Source organism: Lissotriton vulgaris, chromosome 6 (genome assembly GCF_964263255.1).
Source record: "Lissotriton vulgaris chromosome 6, aLisVul1.2, whole genome shotgun sequence".
In the NCBI taxonomy this organism is placed as follows: Eukaryota; Metazoa; Chordata; class Amphibia; order Caudata; family Salamandridae; genus Lissotriton; species Lissotriton vulgaris.
Genome location: NC_141694.1, coordinates 965,580,984 through 965,595,587, shown reverse-complemented (window position 1 = coordinate 965,595,587; position 14,604 = coordinate 965,580,984). Strand labels below are relative to the sequence as shown.

At 42.7% G+C, this 14,604-nt stretch overlaps 1 protein-coding gene across 1 annotated transcript in view; it reads left to right on the top strand.

Annotated features, from left to right (window-relative positions):
- The window catches only part of LOC147708257 (enoyl-[acyl-carrier-protein] reductase, mitochondrial-like), a 544,978-nt gene that overhangs the window by 103,603 nt on the left and 426,771 nt on the right, over window positions 1-14,604 (top strand). The window lies entirely within an intron of this gene.

The following is a 14,604-nucleotide window of genomic DNA, read 5'->3' as shown; positions in this document are numbered from 1 at the left end:
ATCTATCGACCTGGAACTCTGTGGTCGCTATGTAAACACAGCTAAAGTGGAGACTCAGGACCCATTTAAGCCCTCGGGGGGTGCTACCCCATCTGGGTTATTGTTGTATAGTAGTACCCCTTCGCTAAATGGTCAGGACATGTCTGATCTGTTAAATGTCTCCAGGAGCCCGGATCTTAATCTATCTGGTATCTGCCGTCCAGTGGAAGTATGTGAAAACCCGATTTCTGAATCCATGATCGCTCTGGAACAACTATTAGCCTCCATCTTACTTCTCTTGGGGAAATTTGTAGGCAGCTCGGATTGTATCTTGGATTCAGTTACCCAAATATTGAAGACACTGTTACAGAAGTCGCCAGATATGAGGAGTGTTTCCCCCTCCATGACTGAACACAGCTTGCCTAAGGGGCAAATAAGTGCGCCTATAGTGGTGTCAGATATGAAGGCTGCAACAGCAGTTTTGGAAACACACACCGTCTCTATGCCTTTAACCGCAGTCCCCAATTGCATTAAGAACTCAGTTCTAGTGATCGAGGAAGAAAACAAATCTACTCCCGGTCCCAAAGTGGTCAAAGATTTATTCCCTATCTTCATGTCCGAAAATAAAAAAGATCTTTTGGTCGATAAACAGGAGGTAAAGGTAAAAAATGGTAAACATAAAAACAATAAAGGGAATAAAAGGAAACCAATTCGAAAATACAGGAAGAAAAGGCAGCGTCGGATAATCTTCCAAAATACTCTGGCTGCACTGGAGAACGATGAAACTGATGTGGATCCCTCCTCCACCTCCTTAAAGGCGGATATTGAATTGAACTTATCCACTTCGACATCTTTAAAGGTGGAAAGTGATCGGTGTCCAACAACGTCTCTGGAAGTTATGCCACAAATGGGGGGTTCTCTTCCATGCCCTTCTTCACTGACTGCGACAGGAGCCCCAATCTTATACCCATCTGGGGCCCTTAACCCTTTGGCCCCCCCTTTCTCCGTAGCTTTAGAGACTGGAGACCGCTCCCTTCCTGTCCGGCCTCTAAAAAACTCTAAGGCTCCTGTGGACGTTCTTGTGTTAGTCTTTTTAACTTTATTCGATGTTGACCTACCCTTAAACAGAGCATGGCTTCTTAAGCGCTTTAGCGAGATTGAAAGTCTTCACCATATTCAATCTAGGGACATTGAGTTGGTCTCCCTGTTGGGTGGAGTCAGGGTATTGAGTATAAGGGTTAAATTGTATTCTCCTATCATAGTAAATCTGATACTAGAGCAAGCCGAGAATTTTCAACGTACAGGTATCGACATTCTCCCGATCTCTAACCTTGGTAATACAAATCCTTCTTTTGGAAAGGTGTCTGGGGGTGATGAGCAAAATGGGGTAGCCTCTCCTCTTAGAGACCTGAAAATTTGGGTCTCTAAGGGAAAACGCTCGGTCTCGCACGTGAAGCCACTCCTGCTAACTCAGAATTCCTCTTTTATAGAGGATAATAACCGGTGGAATTGGCTGCATAGTGCCTTATCTACAAAAACAAAAGATAATCCCAAATTGTTTCATCATCTTTAACACCTCACTAAAAATTATTTCTTGGAATGCGGCAGGGATCCACAGTAGCCCAGAGAAATTTGCTTTCCTATTTTCTCTGGGTGCCAATGTGATGTGTATTCAGGAAACTTGGTGCATCAATATGCTAGCGGCATCAAAGGATTTCTATGTCCTGGAAGTGCCTGCTGCTCCTTCCAAGAAAGGTCATGCTAGGGGGGGATCGCTTGCTTACTCTCAAATAAATTGCAATGGAGATTTTCCCACTATATCGACCCAAGTAAACTTTTCCACGCTATAACCATTGAAAATCTGTTTCATAATGTTATAAAGTCACCTATTGTAATTCTTAATGTGTATATACCCCCAGAAGAGTGTTTTAACGTTATTCTGCAGCAGGTTTTCCGATATATTGACCAGATTAAAAATGTCCCATCCCCTCCGGAAATTTTGCTTGTAGGAGACTTGAACTGCAAAATCTCCAATGTTAGTCTGAAACTTTTTAGGAATAAAGCTAAAGAAGAGGCGCATTTTGTTCCCCAAACACTCTTCCCTGATAAGTTAGTGACAAATAAAAGAGGGAAGATTTTGCTAAAAGAACTAGCGGCCGTTGACGGTCTTATACTAAACGGGAGATTTCCGTCTGACGTGCCTGCTAAATTTACTCACAAATCTCCTTTTGGGTCTTCTATCTTGGACTATGCAATAGCAGACTATGGTTTGTTTCCTTATATTCAGGACCTTAAGATCATACCCACCTCCCTTAGTGACCATAGCATATTGTTTATAACCATTTCTTTAAATCCCATGACCACTGCGTCTTGGTCCCTCAATGGCAGTGATGCTGCCTTCCACGCTTCCTCGGGAAGGTGTTTCTGGAATCCTTCCGCTATTAACGGGGTACAGGATTTCTTGTCTGATACCCTAATAGTATTAAATGAGTGGCGTGGGAACAAAATAGTTCATTTTGAAGAATTCATGCGAAACATCATTCTTTATGCCAAAAAAACCGTACGCCCTAGAAAAGGGGTAGTGGTCCCTAGTATACTGCGTATCCTGAATAAGGAAATAAATAAACTAGTCCGTGAACAATATTTAGATAGAGTCTTGGAACGTGAAAAAGAAATTTCCAGGTTAAAAAGAAAGATATGCAGACTTAAGCTAAAAATAAAAAAGGAAAGGGAGGACAATGTTTGGATCAATCTGAGGGAATCTGTTGTCCATGGTAGGATCAGAGATTTTTGGGCAATAATTGGGAAGGGGTGCGGTACTAGACTAAGTCCCTCTCCCATCCCTATAGCGGAAGAGGTATGGATTACTTACATCCGGGATCTCTATGCAGGGAACGGGATTACAGGGGATGATATTGCCATAAACGCTACACCTGAAGGTCTCATTAATTACCCCACAGAAGAAGAAATTGAGATGGCTATAAAAAACATGCGTGCCTCTGGGGCAATGGGCCCGGATGAACTCCCCATGACGGTCCTTAAACAGGACCCTTTAAGGTGGAGTAAAATCCTGTATCCTCTGTATAAAGCCTGTTTCTTGTCCAAAACGGTACCTGCCTCCTGGAGGGGAAGTATCTTGGTCCCCATTTTCAAGAAGGGAACTAGGGAGAGCCCCAGCAATTACCGCTTGATTGCTCTCCTCGACTCCATCGGAAAGGTCTTTGCGAAATGTCTTCTTAATTCCCTCTCCGATTGGGTCGAGGAGAACAACATCTTCCTGTTTGAACAGACCGGCTTTCGTAGGGACCACGGTACGCTAGACAACCTCACCGCTCTCCATGTGGTCACAGATAAATATGTCCAGGTGAGAGGAGGGGTAGTGTATGCCGCCTTTATTGATTTCTCCACAGCGTTCGACAAAGTAGATCGTAGAACGCTGTGGAGAAAATTGGCAGAGCTTGGTGCCCCAACCTATCTGTTGGAGCTGGTTCGGTCTCTCCATACAGAGACCTGGTGTAGGGTCTTGTTGGGGGGCGAAAGGGGGCTATCTTCTCAAATTCCATCTTCGAATGGCCTTAAACAAGGCTGTTTATTGGCTCCCCTTTTGTTCTCCTTATACACGGCAGACCTACCCGCCGCCTTGTCTGCCAGTGAGAGCATTGCCCCGGTGGTGGGGGGACCCCTATATCCTGCCTGATGTACGCCGATGATGTCCTTATTCTTGACTTGACCCCTAAAGGTCTTGCAAATCGGCTACATGCTCTTCACACCTTTGCAGCAGGCCATTGCATGAAGATCAATATTACCAAAAGTAAAGTTATGTGCATAGCCGGTAAGAAGAAGTGCCGTTCTGTAGATTTTGGTTGGTTTATTGGGGGCCAAAAACTGGAGGTTGTAAATTCCTATACATTTCTGGGAAAAATAATCACGGCTAACTTGAGTGAAAGGCTCCATATAGAGCATTGTTCACGCAAAGCTCTTGCCCATGGCAAAGGTTTAAACTCTCTATACCAGGCAACGGGAAAAAGGCACCTCTCGAGTTTATTGGAAGTTTATAGATCAAAAATTCCCGCAACAATTCTGTATGGTATTGAACTCAGAGGTGAAAAACTGGGACTTTTGCCATAAGCTTGAGGGGAAACTCCTAAGATCTCTATCTTCCCTAAATACTGCGTGCTCCTTGGCCGCCTGCAGGCTCAACTTTGGACTCAGGAGCAGCTGGGTACAGGGATTATGTGCCCTAATAAGATGGGTGGCCTGTCTGGCTAGAGCGGGAGTAGGGACTATGCGAGCTCTCCTCAGAAGTGAACGACTGGGTAATTTTAAAGAGTTTTCTAAACTTGTAAGTAACTTTAGAAGGGCGGTAACCCTTCTAAAGTTAGATGAAAACGCTTTGTTTTTGTATTCTCCCTTACAGTTAAAACTCGTTTTAAAGGAAGCCTCGTGGGATCTATATTTTCACTCTGATAAAAAGTTAATTTGTGAGAAAAGGAATGTAGACCTTCTCCTTAACTCCTATGTGATGAAGTTGCCACAACCTTATGTCATATGGAACCTACCGCATGGCATTCGTAGATTTTGGTTTTTCATACGTTACGACTTAATTCCTTTAAATCTACTGCTATCCAAATGGTATGGCTCCTCTGCTTTGTGCAATTTATGTAAATTGAGCACCCAGGACTGTATGCATGTTTTACTGATTTGCCCCGCGCTCCGTAAATTGCGCTTTCGATGGTTAAAAGTTATCTGTCTCCGCCTTGGCATTGTTACTTTGAATGGCTTTCTTCATGCACTTTATTGCCCTCCCAATGAAATGTTCTGTTTCCATATTTTTAACTTTTTTAAAGGTTTTTTAGCTATTTATTAATATGTATCTGGAGATGTTTTGACTGTCCGACCTCCCGTAGATTAGTTTCCGCATGTCTGTACTCAACCCTGTCCCTCAAATGTTATGATTTTGTCATGTATTTGTCTTGTTGTTTTATATCGTAAACTTTATGTGGCCCTCTTCGAGAGCCAAAACATAATAAATAAATAAATTAATTGTATACAACTGTGGTATAAAGGATTTTAAAAGTTGATTGCCGATGTGACCATTGTACATTTTGACTAATGGATCAATGGTATACTGTACAATATACTTTCAATGTACTGTTGATTGAGAACTGATAAATAAAACAAGTTTTTTTTTTAAAGGAGCACGTTGTTCTCTCCGAAGGCACCTTAGTAGCCCCAGTATTTTTAGTATTTGTATTGCTGTTAAATGCCTATTGCTGCTGCTATTTTTTAGTACCTTTTTATAAGAATGGTTGTTATACTTATCATTAATGCTAAATGTCTAAAAGTTGCTGCTATCAATGGATCCAGTTTAGTTTTACTGCCACTTTATAAACTGCCAATTTATTGCCTTTGACTGTGGTTTTACTCATTTTAATGGAAAATGCGATTGCTATTTCTCTAATGAGTCTTGATTATATTGCTGTTTGTCTTTTTTTTAACACTGTGTGTACCATTTATGATCTGGCTTCAGAAGATCTAATAAAGACAATTGAATTTAACAAAATTTTTTTATACCTTTTATAATTTAAATCCAATTAAAATGTTTAACATTTATTTTAAATTAATTACAATTTGGTTTATGTGTGTAGTTATATTACATATATTTTGTGTTTTTATTTTTATATACATTTTAATATTTGATACATTCATTAAAGCATTGAAAATATGTTTAACTTTGAAAAAAGTAAATTTTAAAACTTATTAGTTTGTTTGTGTTATAATATTTCTATTATAAGCAAAGATGTTTCTGAGAATTGCAATTTTGTAGATTGAGATATTTAATCATGAACAGAAATATATAATCTATATTCATGTCCTGTGTTTGTTTTTTTATATTTGTTTTCATTACATGACATTCTTAATGTTATATATTATTTCTGTTTTTTAAGTTTTGAATATTTTGTGTTATGATTTATTATATATTGTGTAAAATGTATTAATTGTAATGAACCATTATTGTGTTTTGATGTTTTTAATGATTTTTTAAAATGATGTATAATGTTGTGGTAATAGTAAATATGACCTATTTAGTGTGCGTCACCTTCCCCAAAATGGTTTAAATTGGAGAGACTAGTAGATCCAGCCTCTTTAGTGTCCAACAATTTCCCTAAAAGAGTTTAGATGGTTTGTACATAATAAATCTGATCCCTTTAGTATCCAATACCTTCTTCAAAATGGATTAGAATGAAGTGGAACTAGTAAATCTGACCTTTTAGTGTTCAACACCTTTCCACAAAATTTATTAGATTGGAGTGGGAATAGTAAATGTGACCCCTTTAGTGTTCAACACCTTCCCTAACATGGTTTAGATTGGAGGGGAAATAGTAAATTGCATTCTTATAGCGCCCAACACTGTCCCTGAAATTTATTAGATTGGTGTGGAAATAGTAAATCTGGTCTTACTGCCGTCCTGCCGTGGCAGCGGGCCCAAGTACTCCGTCGAGACTTTGGTCTTACTCCCGTCGTATTTAGATGCATGTAGCCTAAACGGCCAACCACATTGATGGAGTGTGTCCCATCTACGACGTGTCTGACTGCACTGCTGGTGAATGGTACTTTGTTGCCATCATGGCAGCGGATGCCAGCTGAGCATATTAAGAAATCATAGTCGCACTGGCGATCTCCTTGTATCAGTTCCCCGACAGCGGGAGTCCATCACAGTAGACACTCAACCAAACACCATATCAGTCACCATGAATGGAAACAAATACAACACACCTGATGTACATTGGCCAAGTGGAAACAACTACATTTCACAGTATAACACATACCCAATTTCAGAGCATGATACTTCCCCAATTCACTGCACCACCACATGGGGAACCAGAACATTTGGTCAGAGAAGGCAGGACTTTTTTGTTTCTCAGTTTTCCACTCTATTCACTTTATATTTCTGGGTGTCATTAATTTTGTTGTAATGCTACTTTGTTTAATTTGGGAATATTTCAAGAATCGAAAGTCCGAATTTTTTAGAGAGAGAGTTGTCAGTCATGGTGGATGAAATCATTAAAATAGAGCCACAATTGTTTGGAGCACAAGTTCACAATACAACTATCAGTCAGAAAGGGCAAATGTGGGTCAGAATAGTTGGCAGGGTGAATGCTGTAGCTAACAACCTTCACATACAGGAGGAAATTAGGAAGAGGTGGAACGACCTGCGGGGGAAGGTGCATTCAATGGCCTTCAAGCATCACCTGCAGGCACAGAGGACTGGTGACGGTTCTCCCACTCCCACAAGGCTAAACAGGAATGCCTAGTGAAGTCTAGTCTGGTAAGTTACACCTCAGTAACTCTTATGAAACCTTAATCCCCTGATATTTTGTATTGAATATAAGATTACAGGTGTCAATCAACATTAAATGGCAAATTATGATATGTTACCTGTACGTGTTACAAGAACAACTAATTCAGTACCCATCTGTGTGTCATATTGTATATATGTAGCCCATTTCAAGTGCATATTATCAACTAGGGGTGGGTGGTGAACTTCACTCCACCAGCAAAATTCCCTATGTTTTCTCAAATTCGCACTCCACTTAGAGCATGGAGTTCAGAGAAACTCCACCATCCAAGCAGAGTGGAGGTCACTGCACAAAAAAAATGCCATTGGTGTGACACTGTTTACAACATGTCTGTCATGCTGTCTGCTGCAGAAAACCATGTGGTTTATACCTATGCCACGAGCGTGAAAGTGCTCCCTCCATTCCACCTACAGCAGCTCCCGAGTCTGATAACCCACCCTGCACACCACCTCTGAAGACTGTCCGGAGTATATTCAGGGCCCGGTCCAGCCTCCGCACCTCAGACGGGGTGGCCCTCCCTCTTGGGCTTTTGCTCCACTGCGACCTGCAGCTTCCTCACTGTAAGTAGACACCAACATGTTCAGAGCCAGACGGCTGCGCAGGACAAGGTGCTTGGCCCTCGACCCTGCTTCATGTAGCCTTGTGGGTACTATAGAGTTCTGAAGGAAGAGGAACAGTACACTTTGATGTAGATAGAAGTAGAGTGGAAGTGAATGAAAAGTGAAGTACTGTTACTCAATATTACTTTCTGTGTCCTTGCCTGTGTGCAGAATACAACCAACCTGAAGATGCAAAATCCTGTTGAAAAACAAATCGTTTTAATATAACATTAACACTGAAATTACCCATATGTAATTATGCTACTGCAAACAAGAGGAAAACAGTCAGCGTTCAGTGTGCTTACAGATGTATTGATGTTTTTTAACTGTAAATAAAAGCTCATTGGCACAATATTTCGAAAGAGCTACAGAGCAACGGGTAACTTACTAAGGGACAGCATCTTGTGATTTCTCCCCAAAAGAAAGACTAAACCTAATAACCAATAAATTAACCACCAACCATCGTTTCCGTTGTAGCATGCTAGCACTTAAGGGGTAGCAATTGCTTTATAAATGCAGTCACATTTTCCATAAACTGTAGAAAATGTGCCTGAATTAACTTTTTGTTCATAAATAATATCGATCCCATTTCGGATGTGCCTATTATATGAGGGGTTAGTTGACCTTCAACAGGCCAAGTTGGCGAATGCCCTTTCACCTCTCCTAGTCTGAGAGAGACTGTGTGTGGGAAGGGAGGGTGTGGTCATGGCAGGGGAGGCTGTGACTGTCTGCTCTGCTCTCCCTGCTCTCTCCTTTTGTAAATCGTTTTTGGCCACTATAGGTGTGGCAGGGTATACTCAGACATGAGTCCCTTTCTCACTGCTCCATCAGGATTCAAGCAAGCCGGGCCGAAGAAGGCTGAAATGCCAGAAACCGGTCCCCGGTAGCTTGTCTCCTTTCTGGTGAAGAATTGGCTTGGTAGTTTAGTCTGCCCTGTTCCCATGATGCACTGGGCCAGGGACAGACTGATTTGCATATAGCCAGGTTCTGAGCTGGGATGGGGCAGTGAGATAAATAACGGTGATGGATCAAGCCCTGATCTTTGGACTGGGTAAGAGTGGTCTGTTTAACTCAGACACTCTGTTCATCACCACCCCCTTTTGTAAATCGTTTTTGGTCACTATAGGTGTGGCAGGGTATACTCAGACATGAGTCCCTTTCTCACTGCTCCATCAGGATTCAAGCAAGCCGGGCCGAAGAAGGCTGAAATGCCAGAAACCGGTCCCCGGTAGCTTGTCTCCTTTCTGGTGAAGAATTGGCTTGGTAGTTTAGTCTGCCCTGTTCCCATGATGCACTGGGCCAGGGACAGACTGATTTGCATATAGCCAGGTTCTGAGCTGGGATGGGGCAGTGAGATAAATAACGGTGATGGATCAAGCCCTGATCTTTGGACTGGGTAAGAGTGGTCTGTTTAACTCAGACACTCTGTTCATCACCACCCCCTTTTGTAAATCGTTTTTGGCCACTATAGGTGTGGCAGGGTATACTCAGACACGAGTCCCTTTCTCACTGCTCCATCAGGATTCAAGCAAGCCGGGCCGAAGAAGGCTGAAATGCCAGAAACCGGTCCCCGGTAGCTTGTCTCCTTTCTGGTGAAGAATTGGCTTGGTAGTTTAGTCTGCCCTGTTCCCATGATGCACTGGGCCAGGGACAGACTGATTTGCATATAGCCAGGTTCTGAGCTGGGATGGGGCAGTGAGATAAATAACGGTGATGGATCAAGCCCTGATCTTTGGACTGGGTAAGAGTGGTCTGTTTAACTCAGACACTCTGTTCATCACCACCCCCTTTTGTAAATCGTTTTTGGCCACTATAGGTGTGGCAGGGTATACTCAGACATGAGTCCCTTTCTCACTGCTCCATCAGGATTCAAGCAAGCCGGGCCGAAGAAGGCTGAAATGCCAGAAACCGGTCCCCGGTAGCTTGTCTCCTTTCTGGTGAAGAATTGGCTTGGTAGTTTAGTCTGCCCTGTTCCCATGATGCACTGGGCCAGGGACAGACTGATTTGCATATAGCCAGGTTCTGAGCTGGGATGGGGCAGTGAGATAAATAACGGTGATGGATCAAGCCCTGATCTTTGGACTGGGTAAGAGTGGTCTGTTTAACTCAGACACTATGTTCATCACCACCCCCTTTTGTAAATCGTTTTTGGCCACTATAGGTGTGGCAGGGTATACTCAGACATGAGTCCCTTTCTCACTGCTCCATCAGGATTCAAGCAAGCCGGGCCGAAGAAGGCTGAAATGCCAGAAACCGGTCCCCGGTAGCTTGTCTCCTTTCTGGTGAAGAATTGGCTTGGTAGTTTAGTCTGCCCTGTTCCCATGATGCACTGGGCCAGGGACAGACTGATTTGCATATAGCCAGGTTCTGAGCTGGGATGGGGCAGTGAGATAAATAACGGTGATGGATCAAGCCCTGATCTTTGGACTGGGTAAGAGTGGTCTGTTTAACTCAGACACTCTGTTCATCACCACCCCTTTTGTAAATCTGCTCTCCCTGTTGTCAGAGCCCTTTAAATACCCACAGCACTGGCTCGAGCAATCCGGCTGCAAGAATTTGAAGTGGAAGGGTTCACGCTCCAGCTTCAGGAGGCGTGCAGCACCCACAATGAACTCTTTGGTATTTTTTGTTGTCCTATGTGTATCTTTGTGGCTTTGCTCCAGAGTCAGCGGTGACTGTGGCCCCTGCTCTCCTGACAGCTGTCCTCAGTTGCCTGCCAAGTGCCTCAACTCGTGGTTAAGGATGACTGTGGGTGCAGCCAGCATTGCATGGAGTGGAGGGAAAAGAGTGCGGGGGTCAGGGTGAGCGCAAGGCACACTGTGGCCCAGGGATGGTGTGCATGTGCCGGTCCAGAACAAGTGGGACCAAGGGCTTGGGGCTCTGGGTGTGCGAAGAGGATGGTGCTGTGTGTAGATCCAATGAGATGTCCCACCAGAGCGTCTAATCACTACATCGGCATCTGCATCAGCTGGATGCACTCCGGCCGCGATAGGATTCATAAAGTGCTGATGGAGAATGCAAGCTGAGTGAGGAAGTGAAGTGGGATACAGGTGCTCGACGATGTAAGCAATTGTTAGACGTCACTTGCACTGTCGCAGCTCCATGCCAAGTTGGAGTCCCTTACTTCACTCCGTGGAATCTTGCAGAGTTTTTTGGGAACTTCACAGAATTCCGCAGAGTTAGACTCCGTGAGCTCTGCCCAGGCCTATTGTCAACAGGTATCTTCCACTAACCATTTTGCTAGTGTTGACAATGACTACAACCACCATGATGTCCTGTTCTGTTCAAAACAAATTTGTCATGTGGTTTTGCTCAAGGTCTCTTGTCTGACGTATTCAACTGAATGTCAGTGTTCATATACTGAGCAATCTATCCAATAGAAATATCTGACTTGTTTCCTGCATGTTGTCCTGTTTTCCTCAACTGATTAAAATCAAGGTGAGAGTGGCACTATACCAAGGGTGTTGAACCAAATATTGTAAGGCATTCATTTTACTCTGTTGTTTAGAAGTGGCAGCTGAAATACTGACTCTGCACTGCTCACATGATGACTAATAGTAAACATCCAAACAAGCTGTGTAATCGTCCAGTTTGTACTCAGCTAGGCCTTGTAATTGTCAAATACACATGTCACCTCTCCACTGTGTCGGGTTGAATGGTTGGAGACGTCAGGTATACTTCATAATCAAACATTTTACATCTCAGATATCTTATGACCTGCTCATGAGAAGTATATCTTTTTGAAATTTCAGAATGTCTGGTTAATATGTTAAATACCACTGAAACCTATCACCATATTAATCTCTACCTTTTTGTTTCTTCTAGGTTACTACATTCTTTGTTCCTAAAGATTAGGATGTATATTCAACACTTACCCTAATAACAATGTGCTCCGTTTTTCAACAGGTCTATCTGCAAAAGCACATGGCCAGAGCTCTGCCTCTGAATAGATCACCACTCCACTCCAGGAGCAAGCCTTCAGTTAAGACAACGCTCCTGGTGATCTGGATGAGGATTACAGTGCTGGTCCATTTGGTCTGCAGTGAGGGGGTACCTTCCTGCACATAAGCAATCATAGGCAATTTTCTGCCTCTCTGTGTGCTGCACTAGGCAGCACACATGTAAACTTCAAAAACAAGGAGAAATAAAGCATTTCTCCTCATTTCCCTTTGTTTAAGACTAGGTTTTCCCTGTTCTTAATTTTGGCGCTGCCACCTATTTATGCTGCCATTGTAAGTAGGGGGCAGCAGCAAAATCAATGGGTGTTGTGGTGGACTCCCACAGCAACACCCATTGCCCTCCTCGGTAACTCTAAATACAGTGTGAAAGGGGCCTTATTTAACAAGGCAGCGTTAAGCCATGTTAAGTGGTTTAACGCTGCCTTGTAAATAAGGCAAGGTCCATATTGTTATTATAACGTCACTGAAAGTGATGTTGTGGTGGTAGTAAGTGCTTGTAAATATGCACTTCCTTGCCATATTGCAGAATAAGTCCAATATACTCTTCAATCTTTCATTCGATCACAGTGCAAGTTGCCTTGGTACAAGAGTTGTATACCCAATGTCTGCACTTCCCAGGATCAACCCATATTTCCTTTGTACTTCGAAACAGTACCAAAAACCTGCAAATTTCACAACTCTGAGGAGACTAAATGAAGAGGACATGGTGAAGGAACCTAAAATGGATCAGAACAAGAAGATTACCAATCAAACATAACATAATGGACACATTGCAAAGTCAAATTTTGGCGGACACACTTTCACAAATCAATCAGAGTGAAAAATTATAACTGAACAAAGTTGGCAATGTTGCAAAACTATGCTCAACAAACACCTTTGGCCTGGGTTTCCCAGGGCTTGCTCTTCCTAACTAATTACCACAACATACTCCTCTCATTATGACATCAAGATTTGCTTTAAAATGTAAAATAATGCTGTCACTCATGAGAAGAAATTGTTTATTAGATACTTATGAGTCATCTCCTTCTTCATCACTATCATCTTCATTTGGTAGTTAAGGATCCTCACCCGATGACTCTTCTTGCTCTGCTTCCTCTGCGATGTTGGGGATAGTCCATCGCAGTGCAATGTTGAGCATGCAGCAGGCCACAGAGAGGAGGGCTCCACCAGTTTTGTCCAGGCATCTAAATCAGACCTTCAGGAACTTGAAAGCCTGCTCTACCTGCTGCCATGTTCTTCCAACGGCCTCATTGAAGGAGACTTCCCCTGGGATTGTTGGATTCCTCAGCGGTGTCAACAACCATGGTTGGTTGGGATAAGCTGAGTCTCCTAGAGGGAAGACAAACATAAGTGCCACAAGATGTTAAACTTTTATTTGCATCATGCGACTTGACATTACACAGACAATCGTAGGACAGATCATACATACCAACAAGCTCACCAGTTACACTTGGTTGGGACATACCAACAGAAATTGCCACAGTGTATTGGAAGGAAGCCATGGCTTTAAAATGAAGTACTGCCAGTAGTTTAACAATTGGTGGTATACATGTGGGATTAGTGTTGTGAGGCAGGAGATATGGCTCCAGCTGATAACATAAATCCAGTATTGTTTGTCTATTCAACCTGAACTTCTTAATTACACCCCATTCTTCCATGATGGCAAGGTCTGGAAATGACTGGCTAAATGGAGTCTGTTCTCTTCCAACTGTCCCAGGGTTCCTATGTCTGCAGTGATAAAAAATGTAACCATTAATGACATTGTCCACAGCAACATTTGTGAAGAGGAACACAAAAAGTCAGGTACTTCCACGTAAGTGCATATGCTTTAATACATATTTTCAACAGAGAAATAGCCTTATGTACTTAATCCATAACTAAAGACAATTGTGGGCTTGATATTTGTATTAATACAAATGTGTAAATAAAAAGTTACAAATGTGTAATGTACACATTCTTTTTTGTTTCCAAATCTTTTATCACACAATATTCCATCTATAGAGGTGTACACAACAATACGCAAATTGTGCATTTCAGCACAGTAACGCTATACACATAAATGTTTAGTTTAAAATATCAACAATCCATCGATGGTTGAATACATTAACAAACTAGCCCCTATTGGAAGTGGTGGTGACGCACTTACCAGTCACTGACACGTATTTTGGACCTCTAAAATGGCGGGTGCCTGACATCGCCATAGGGTCATTTTGACTCAGACGGCGGATGCAGAAGTTGACTAGCCAAGAGGTGATAAAACTCCACTACAGACACAGACCATAGGCTAAAGTTGGTGATGGTAATGGTTGAAGGCCAATGGCTCTGCCCATTTCCACTTATGATCGCATATGTCACGTACATGTACGAGCTGGTTTCAAAAAAAGCTCACTTGCCTCCGGACACTACTGCCATCAAGACTTCTTCCACTTGCTGCTGTTTGCTGTTTGGGAGCAATTATGCCAGACCAAGCAAGAGAGAGGGCCATTGCCTTCTCGGCATTGGAGCTGCTGGCTACTGAGGACCTTTCCCTGTATGGGCAGCTCTATGGCTCACCAGAGGAACAGGTACATTTATTGCATATATATGATCATCTGTCTAATTGCCTCATGTCCATTTCCACAGGCTACAATGTGCCTCTGAGTTCCAGAGTGAAGTGTACTAATTAATTTCACATTATGTGGTCCTTACATAGGACACTCATGTTAG